The following is a 10,648-nucleotide window of genomic DNA, read 5'->3' on the forward strand; positions in this document are numbered from 1 at the left end:
TATTTGCCTATTTATTCATTATGAGCATGTTTTCCTCACAGCCCTATTGCTAGTCTTATTTTATTCATATCATCAAAGGACTTTGAGATCCTCAAATGACAGGCACTAGAAGCAGTACTTTTATCAGTCATTATTGTTATTAATAACATCAATGAAGGAAATAATTTAATATAGTGAGCTGCAAGCGTCTTGAATTCCCAGCAGAAACTGTACAGATTTCACTTGCCGGTGACTTTAGGGTAAGGGGGCTACATGATTGCGTACCAGCAATATTGCAAATTGCTTGATACATGGACAAATCAAAATTGTCCTGTGGTGTCTATTACTTAGCTCTGCACATTCAGTAGCTTTAGAGGTATTCTTTCTTTGCTGTTTTATGTGCTAACAATGTGACCGGAACTGAAAGATTTGGGCAGGGTCTCAATCATTAATATTATCTCTGTTCATTTCTGGAATTATGTTTGTTTGAAAACATGCATTGAAGAAACTGATTTCCAGTTTGTGATGGGCTAATATTTCTCATACCTTTATTTTTGGAATCTTCTCTTTCTTTCAATCTCAATACTTAAACCTTTTTTTCTGAAGGCAGTATGAGGTCCACAGGAGGAATTCTATAGCTTTCATCTTGATTTATAGAGATGATGATAAAAGTTTAGTCTCACAGCTTGTTACCCATTTCTCTGCTAGATTGCTGCCTACAGCATATGTTCAAAGACAGGTTACCCATAGCTGAATGTAGCTTTATTTTTGTAAACATAGCCTACAGTAGCAACATATTGAATTTAGGCTGAAGCAGCACAAGGAATTGGGGGGAAACACAATGTAAGTTGTTGTGTTGCAATTAACTCTATGCTCAGACACCTGTATGGCTATGCTAGAGGTAGTCAGATGTGCATGAAGTCCAACTCACTGAAATATATTAGTTCACAAGGCAGCCATAGATTGTGGAATGAGACTTAGGGAAGTTGGGTCCTATTTCTGGCTCTGTCATGGACATCCTGTGTAATCATGGACAAATACATCCATGTTTCAGTTTCCCATAAAGTTCACCTGCCTCACAAAGATCAATTTGTGTGTGTGTGTGTGTGTGTGTGTGTGTACATGAAATACTCAGGCACTGCAATGGTGGGAACCATATAAAAGCATGAAAATAAATAGCATGGTCTAAGATCTGTGCTTGCAGTATGATCAAGGCCTAGGATGAGAGCAAACCACAGCTTTCCTACATGTAAACAAGACTTATTTCTTCCCATGATTCCCCAGATGGTCACAAGACACTGTGACTAGTCCAGTCATCACTCAAAACCACACCTCTGTTAGATATATTGTTGCACTTGCTTTCATTCTAAATGAACGGGGGGTTGTTTTTGTTTCTTTTTTCACCAATCATTGAATATCACAGAGAAATAAGTGTTTGCTCTGGATACAAGAGGAAGTCAGCATGTTTAGTTTCTCTGTTGTATTGTGTATTTGATGTCACCAGCATCTAGATAACCTTCCTGGAGATACCTGTCATTTGTGCCTGAAAACCAAGGGTGCGCCTTTTGCCGGGGCTTCTCCTGGTATCTATTTAAGATTCACAAAAGCCAAAAGGCCAAATTTTCAGCCTTGTTCTCTACAGCTGCTTTGTGTTGCTCTCGTAAGGCAAATCAGCCAGAGAGCTGCTACCTTCACTTATATGGGAAAGAAACTACTTTTAACAGCTTCTCACTGTCCTCCTCTTACCCCAGGGAAAGTGAAGAAAGTGAAGTGTTCATTTGGATCACACCAAGGTGGAAGAGGTTGCAAGCACCTTGGAGGGTAGGATGAAAATTCAGAATGATCTGGACAAACTGGAGAAATGGTCTGAGGTAAATAGGATGAAATTTAGTGTGAGCCAATGTAAAATATTCCACTTGCGCACATTCAAAATGGGAAATGACTGCTTAGGAAGGGGGAAAAAATTCATTCTGGGATGTATTAGCAGGAGTTTGGTAAGTAAGACTTGAAAAGTAATTCTTTTACTCTGGTCTGCACTGATTAGGTCTAAACTGGAGTATCTTGTCCAGAAAGTTTAGAGCAGAGCAATGCAATTATTAAAGGTCTAGGAAACATAATTCATATGAGGGAAGATACAAAGAACTGCTTGTTTAGTGTGGAAAAGAGATCACTGAGACAGCACATGATCACAGCTTTCAAATACCTAAAAGTTTATTACAAGGAGGTGGGGGAGAATTATTCTCCTTAACCTCTGCAGATAGGACAAGAATCAAGGGGCTTAAATTGCAGCAAGGAAAGTATAGGTTGAACATTAAGAAAAACTCTCTGACTGTCAAGGTGGTTATCTCTGGAGTAACGTGCCTAGGGAGTTTGTGGAATCGTCCCAGGTTTTTAAGAGCAGGTTAGACAAACACTTCTCAGAGAGAGTGCTTTGTCTTGACATGAATGCAGGCAGGTGTACTCGATGTTGCAAAGTCCCTTCCAGTTTTATGATTCTATGATCCTGTGATACAGGACTGGCATTCAGTGACTATGTATGTTGGGGTGCACACACTCAGACATACCACCATCATTTAGTTTTGCATCTGAAACACAGACAAGGGGACAAAGGACTTTCCTAAGGCTACACCATGAGCTGATGACTCATTAGGATCAGTATCCGTACCATGTCTGGTTTAAATCATTGTCTCCACGAGTATTTTGTATGTAACTCCATCCCTGACATAGGCATGCTTGCTGAATAGATTAAGATTCTATTTTTAGTGCTTAATTTTTAAATTAGTGGTTTCCATCAAAACATGTTTACTGCTGTTACAGAAGAGTGAGCAGGGATGTGCACCACTCATTGAGTGGCAGGTAGTTACAGAAGGCCAGTGAAATGTATTTATGCTTGTTCCATGAGAAAATGATAGTTCTTTTTTCCTCTTATATGAATATACTTATAACCATCCAAACTCTTTTTTTCTGTATGTATTTTTTGACATACTGTAATTTTAAAGAGCAAAATTGTTCTCCTTTTCACCCTCAAAGTCTAATTGATCTTTTTTTTTAAGCAGACCGTATAAACTTTTCTTTTGCCAGGCCTATTGTAGACCCCATTTCTGAAGAGATTTATTAGGCCTTCAGTGTAATTGCTCATGTGAATAAAATTAAACACACACATGTTATTACAGGACTAGCACTTTAACCATTTGAAAAAAAAAGTGGATTAAACGTACTCTTGTCTTTTACGATGAGAAACCCAACTCCTGTTAAGGTTAAAAATGTATATAATGCTAACAGAACACGGTTGCAGGCTCCGGGGATAGAACCTGCAAATATAGCATCTAAAGCCCTGCACTCTACCATGTGAGCTAAAGGCCCACTGACTCTTATCCAAGGCTGTAGAGCAGAGACTTCACTTACCACAAATGAGGTCTCAGTGCCTCTGGGTACTTCACATAGATGCCATTGGAGCTCCCCATACCAACCAAGTATTGGAGGGGTAGCCTTGTTAGTCTGGATCTATAACAGCAACAAAGGGAATGATGGGCTCCGCCTAAATCAAGGTGGATCCAGACTGCTGGCATTAAACATTAAAAAGGTCATAGAGCAGTTTTTAAACTAAGAGGTGGGGGAAAGCCGATTGGTGCGGGGGAGCACCTGGATCGGACGGAGACTTCTCTTACACGAGGCTCCATAGATAGGGATTCCCTAGAAGTTAGTCAGATAGGGAACGTGGGAAATAATATATGGGCAAGATCAGATGTGAAACAATCGCATATAAAAAAATCCAACGCATCTGTGAAAGGTGGACATATAAATAGTGGTAGTTTTTTGAAGTGCTTTTACACAAATGCTAGGAGTCTGTCTAATAAGATGGGTAAACTGGAGTACCTCATATCAAAGGAGGAAGTTGACATAATAGGCATCACAGAAACATGGTGGAATGAGGACAATCAGTGGGACACTATCATACCGGGATATAAATTATATCAGAAAGACAGAACAGGTCGTGCGGGTGGAGGAGTGGTACTATATGTGAAGGATAATATAGAATCAAATGAAGCAAAAATCCTAAAGGAATCAAAATGTTCCATAGAATTATTATGGATAACAATTCATTCCTCTAATATGAATATGGCATTAGGAATATATTACCGACCACCTAACCAGGACAGTGATAGTGATGCTGAAATGTTAAGGGAGATTAGAGAGGCTATCAAAATAAAAAACACAGTAATAATACGAGATTTCAATTATCCCCATATTGATTGGGTACATGTCACCTCAGGATGGGATTCAGAGATTAAATTTCTTGATGCCTTAAATGACTGCTTCTTGGAGCAGCTAGTACAGGAACACACAAGGGGAGAGTCAATTCTTGATCTAGTCCTGACTGGAACGCAGGATCTGGTCCAAGAGGTAACTGTTACTAGACCGCTTGGAAATAGTGACCACAATATAATAACTTTTAATATTCCTGTGTTGGGAAGAACACCTCAGCGGTCAAACACTCCAGCATTTAATTTCAAAAAGGGGAATTACACTAAAATGAGGAAGCTAGTTAAACAGAAACTAAAAGGTAGAGTAACTAAACTAAAATCCCTGGAAGCTGCATGGAAACTGTTTAAAGACACCATACTAGAGGCCCAACTTAAATGTATACCCCAAATAAAAAAACACAGTAAGAGACCTAACAAAGAACCACTATGGCTTAACAGCCGTGTTAAAAAGGCAGTGAGAGAGAAAAGGGCAGCTTTTAAAAAGTGGAAGTCAAATCCTAGGGAGGAAAATAGAAAGGAACATAAACACTCCCAAATTAAGTGTCATAATGAAGTAAGAAAAGCCAAAAAAGATTTTGAGGAACAGCTAGCCAAAAATTCAAAAAATGATAGTAAAATGTTTTTTAAATACATTAGAAGCAGGAAGCCCGCTAAAAAATCAGTGGGGCCCTTGGACAATAAAGATATAAAAGGAGCAAACAAGGAAGACAGTGCCATTGCATAGCGATTAAATGATTTCTTTGCTTCAGTCTTCACGGCTGAGGATGTTACAGAGGTTCCTAAATCTGAGCCAGCCTTTTTAGGTGACAAATCTGAGGAACTCTCCTAGATTGAAGTGACATTAAAGGAGGTTTTGGAGTTAATTGATAAGCTGAATAGTAACAAGTCTCCAGGACCAGACGGTATTCACCCAAGTGTTCTGAAAGAACTCAAATGTGAAATTGCGGAGTTATTAACAGTGGTTTGTAACTTATCCTTCAAATCCACTTTGGTACCCAATGACGGGAAGACGGCCAATATAACGCCAGTATTTAAAAAAAGATCTAGAGTAGACCCTGGCAATTATAGACCGATAAGTCTAACATCAGAACCAGGCAAATTAGTAGAAACAATAGTAAAGAATAAAATTGCAAGGCACGTAGAAAAGGACAAATTATTGGGCAAAAGTCAGCATGGTTTCTGCAGAGAGAAGTCGTGTCTAACTAATCTGTTAGAATTCTTTGAAGGGGTTAATAAACATGCGGACAAGGGGCACCCAGTGGACATAATATATCTAGATTTCCAGAAAGCCTTTGACACGGTCCCACACCAAAGGCTTTTATGTAAATTAGGCGGTCATGGGATAGGAGGAAAGATCCTTTCATGGATCGGGAATTGGTTAAAAGACAGAAAACAAAGGGTTGGAATAAATGCTAAATTTTCACAATGAAGGGTGGTAACTAGTGGTGTTCCCCAGGGGTCAGTCCTGGGACTGATCCTGTTCAACTTGTTCATCAATGATCTAGAAAATGAGGTAAGCAGTGAGGTGGCAAAGTTTGCAGATGACACCAAGTTGTTCAGGACAGTCAAAACCAAAAGGGATTGTGAAGAACTACAAAAAGATCTCAGCAAACTGAGTGATTGGGCAGCAAAATGGCAAATGAAATTTAATGTGGGTAAGTGTAAGGTAATGCACATTGGAAAAAATAACCCAAATTACACGTACAACATGATGGGGTCAAATTTAGCTATGACAGATCAGGAAAGGGATCTTGGAGTTATAGTGGATAGTTCTCTGAAGACATCCACGCAGTGTGCAGCGGCAGTTAGTAAAGCAAATAGGATGTTAGGAATTATTAAAAAAGGGATAGATAATAAGACAAAAGATATCATACTTCCCCTATATAAAACTATGGTACGCCCACATCTTGAGTACTGTGTGCAGATGTGGTCTCCTCACCTCAAAAAAGATATATTGGCATTAGAAAAGTTTCAGAAAAGGGCAACTAAGGTGATTAGGGGTTTGGAACGGGTCCCATATGGGGAGAGGCTAGAGAGACTGGGACTTTTCAGTCTGGAAAAGAGGCGATTGAGGGGCAATATGATAGAGGTATATAAAATCATGAATGGTGTGGAGAAAGTGAATATAGAAAAATTATTTACCTTTTCACATAATACAAGAACTAGGGGACACCAAATGAAATTGATGGGTAGTAGGTTCAAAACTAATAAAAGGAAATTTTTCTTCACACAGCGCACAGTCAACCTGTGGAACTCCTTGCCGGAGGAGGCTGTGAAGGCCAGGACTCTATTAGGGTTTAAAAAAGAGCTCAATAAATTTTTGCAGGTTAGGTCCATAAATGGCTATTAGCCAGGGGTAAAGTATGGTGCCCTAGCCTTCAGTACAAGGGCAGGAGATGGATGGCAGGAGATAAATCACTTGATCATTATCTTCTGTTCTCCTTCTCTGGGGCACCTGGCATTGGCCACTGTCGGCAGATGGGATACTGGGCTGGATGGACCTTTGGTCTGACCAAGTATGGCCATTCTTTATGTTCTTATGGCACCTTATAGACTAACAGCAAAGTTTTGAGCATGAGCTTTCGTGAGCACAGACTCACTTCATTAGATGCTGGTCTTGGAAATCTGCAGGGCCAGGTATAAATAAGCCAGAGCAAGGCTGGGGATAACAAGGTTAGCTCAGTCAGCAAGGGTGAGGCTTCCTACCAGCAGTTGATCTGGAGGTGTGAACACCAAGGGAGGGGAAGCTGCTTCTGTATTTAGCCAGCCATTTGCAGTCTTTGTTTAAGCCTGAGCTGAGGGCATTGAATTTGCAGATGAATTGTAGCTCAGAAATTTCTCTTTGGAGTCTGGTCCTGAAATTTCTCTTTGGAGTCTGGTCCTGAAATTTCTTTGCTGTAGGATAGCTACTTTTAAGTCTGCTACTGTGTGGCCTGGGAGATTGAAGTGCTCTCCTATGGGTTTTTGTATATTGCCATTTCTGATGTCTGATTTGTGTGCGTTTATTCTTTTACGTAGAGACTGTCCAGTTTGTCTGATGTGTATAGCAGAGGGGCATTGCTGGCACATGATGGCATAAATTCTATTGGTAGATGTGCAGCTGAATGAACCCACGATGGTGTGGCTGATCTGGTTAGGTCCTGTAATGGTGTTGCTGGTGTAGATATGTGGGCAGATCTGGCAACGAGGTTTGTTGTATGGATGGGTCCCTGAGTTAGAGAGACTGTGGTGCGGTGTATAGTTGCTGGTTAGGATTTGCTTCAGGTTGGCAGGTTGTCTGTGGGCAAGGACTGGTCTGCCTCCCAAGGCCTGTGAAAGTGGGGGTCATTGTCCAGGATGGGTTGTAAATCCTTGATGATGCACTGTAGAGGTTTTAGCTGAGGACTGTAGGTGATGGCTAGGGTTTTCCATACCAACCAAGAAAATGTGAGTGGCATTCCAAATTCTTATAATTGAAGCCTGTGGTTATAACTAGGGCCCTACCGAATTCACAGCCATGCAAAATGCATCATGAATGATGAGGTCTGATGTCCTCCCGTGAAAAACTTGTGTGCTTTGACCTGATACTATACAGATTTCACATGATTTCACAGCATTTCTCAGATTAGAAGTCCTGACCAAAAGGGAGTATCCCTGGGATCACAAGTTTATTTTAGGAAAGTCACAGTACTTATTACTTCATTGCCTTCACAGATGGGCAACTAGACAGCAGTGGTTATAATGTTGTCTGAATGCCCAGCTCTGAATGGAGCACCTTGCCAGCAGCAGTAATGCAGAAGTGAGCATGGCAATACAATTCCTGTGTCACCTTTACTTCTTTGTGGCTTCTTTCAATGCTGGGCACCTGAAGAGTGGCAGCTCCTAACTGAGGTCCCAGCTCTGCAGGTAGCACGGCAAATATAAGGCTGGCAATACCATACCATATGATACTTAATTCTCTGCTGCTACAGGTGGTAGCTCAGCCTTCAGAGTTGGACTCCGAGCTAGCATATGCCACTTTCCAGTTTCCCAGCTCCGAAATCAGTGCCACCATCAACAGCAGAGCAGAAGTAATGGTAGCAGTAAGGCAACCCCTCCCCCTACCCACACAAAAACACTGCAACACACGTCCTTTCTGCATGAGGTGGTCAAAACCTTAAAGGACAAAATGTTGTCATATCAAAGTCTTCACACAATAATGTTTTCCAAAATATATCCAGAAAGGTCATGTTTTATTTTCACCTATTTTGATCCAAACAAAGCATCTTTGGAGTTCCTGGATCTAAATATTTCATTTTTGCTTTGATTCATTGTTAAACTCCATCCAGTCGTGCTACTGCAATCATTCAGGGTAGTCACATTTTGAGTATTATATGTCCTTGTTCTTCCTTGGCTGGACTCTCTGCCCAAACTGTCTCCCTGGATATACTGCAGTCAGGTGGTAAATGTAGATCAGGGCTAAGACATCTCAGACAAACTTGACTCAGAACAAAATTTTTTGAGAAAAATAGAGGGACAGTGATTTTCTCATAAATCAGATTTTTATAAAATCAATATTTTCTGTGGGAAAATACCATTTTGGCCCACCCCCATTTCCCAAAAATGATCAAAAACATTTTGATGGAAAATTCTCATCAGCTGCACTGTAAATCATAATATTTTTTCTGTCTCCATCCACTTTGTCTGTCTTCAAGTGGACGTAATGTACCTCTGTATGACTGAGCCTGTTGGCCTCTGGTGGCCATCACATAAACTCATATACAGCCATAAATATTCCCCAAGCAGCTGGTAGTTGCTGTGGCGGGGGTGTGTGTGTGAATCCCGTGCACCTCAATTTAAAATAAACCAATATTTACTTTAATTACCTAATGTTAGAATTGAAGATGCTGAGAAGTCACAATTTGCCAACTGTCAGAAATCAGTTAACATAACCATACATACCATCTCTAAATCTATGCAGTAATCTCAATAGGAGTCCATATGAAGTCAGGTACTATTGAAGATTAATGTGGCAGACTCAGGCCTTTCACTCATATTCAAGACTTCTGTCTACAGTATACATTGAGAATAATAGTAGCATGAAAGCTTTATGCAATTTGATTTTTAAAACCATCTCTATTTGGCCTGATAAGAGAAGTTGCCACCTGAGTGTATTTGTGATGGGATGGATCAGACCTTCCTAAGCCCTGGTGAAGTCCGGGTGTTCTGCTAAACCCTGCTCCTGGCAGCCGTGGCATGGGAAATAACAAGCAGCAAGAGTAGGTATTCCAGGCCTTCCTAGAGTCCTCACAAAGTACCCATCTCAGAAGCTAGTCAATCAAAGCCCAGTTTATTCTGAAGCACTTGTGTCTACATGGCCAGTTTGCATTTTGAAAGCAGCACTTATGAAGCATGACTGGCTGCCATTATGCTAACGATGTGCTGAATATTCATAGCATTGCCTCATTAACCACTACTTTTTGTCTGTGTCACTTAAATGTCCCTTCCGAAAGAGAGGATCATGTGTAGACATGGCCATATAGAAGGAGCTGAAAGAGTTTACCAAGTTCATGAATGCGACAAGAAGGGAGAAGAAGAAAACTGATGAGTAGCCATAGTTCATAGTTTCTAAACTTAATCTGAAACTGCAGCAAGAGAAAAGCCTGAGGACATTAGCCTTGAGATAGGGTTGGAAATAAAAGTGCCCTTAGGAAGAGGTTGAAAGTAATAACAGAAGAGGTTTAAAAGTGAGTAGTAGATGAATACTAAGTAGCAAGTCCCTTGGTTGGAACCCAGAGTAGTGGGTGGACCCAAATGCTTCTACTGCCATGTGTAAAGGGGACAGGGCTTCTTTAGGAGCCCATACAGAGGGCTGAAATTAAAAAGTTAAAATTAAAATTAAAACCTGGTGTTGAAAACCTTCGCAAGTGCAAAGAGACTGTTTATTTCCTGGGCTCTTTAGTATCTGTCAAGGGGGCTATTTGGACTTTCTGATTGGTCCTCCAAAGCACTGAAGATCTGCCAAAGTCATCAGGCAGCCTATGGGAGGTATAGGTGTAGGAAAAGGACTCTGCATTCATACTGAGAAGCACTCAAGAGGTGAGTACCCCTTTATGGCACTACTTTTTTTCACTTCATTGCCTAATTTTATTAGGCTCCCAAAGGTTCCTTTTATAATGAGAAGAGAGGAGGGACATTCAGGTTCAATAAAGGTTTTTAATAACAGTGGTGTAACTTTCTAGAACAACCCATTACACAACTAGATTATCTTAGAATTGAATCAGCTTTAACAACAAAAATCTTTTTGCTCATTATCCCCATATATTTTTCCCCTTATCAAAAGAGTCTTTCAGAATAAGAAACTAACTCTCTACACAGCTTTGAAAGTTTTTTGAAAAAGGGTCTAGCAGCCTTGAAAAGGACTCATAATCGCGCCTTTGGATTTC

The sequence above is a fragment of the Carettochelys insculpta genome, chromosome 14 (assembly GCF_033958435.1).
Source record: "Carettochelys insculpta isolate YL-2023 chromosome 14, ASM3395843v1, whole genome shotgun sequence".
Classification (NCBI taxonomy): domain Eukaryota; kingdom Metazoa; phylum Chordata; order Testudines; family Carettochelyidae; genus Carettochelys; species Carettochelys insculpta.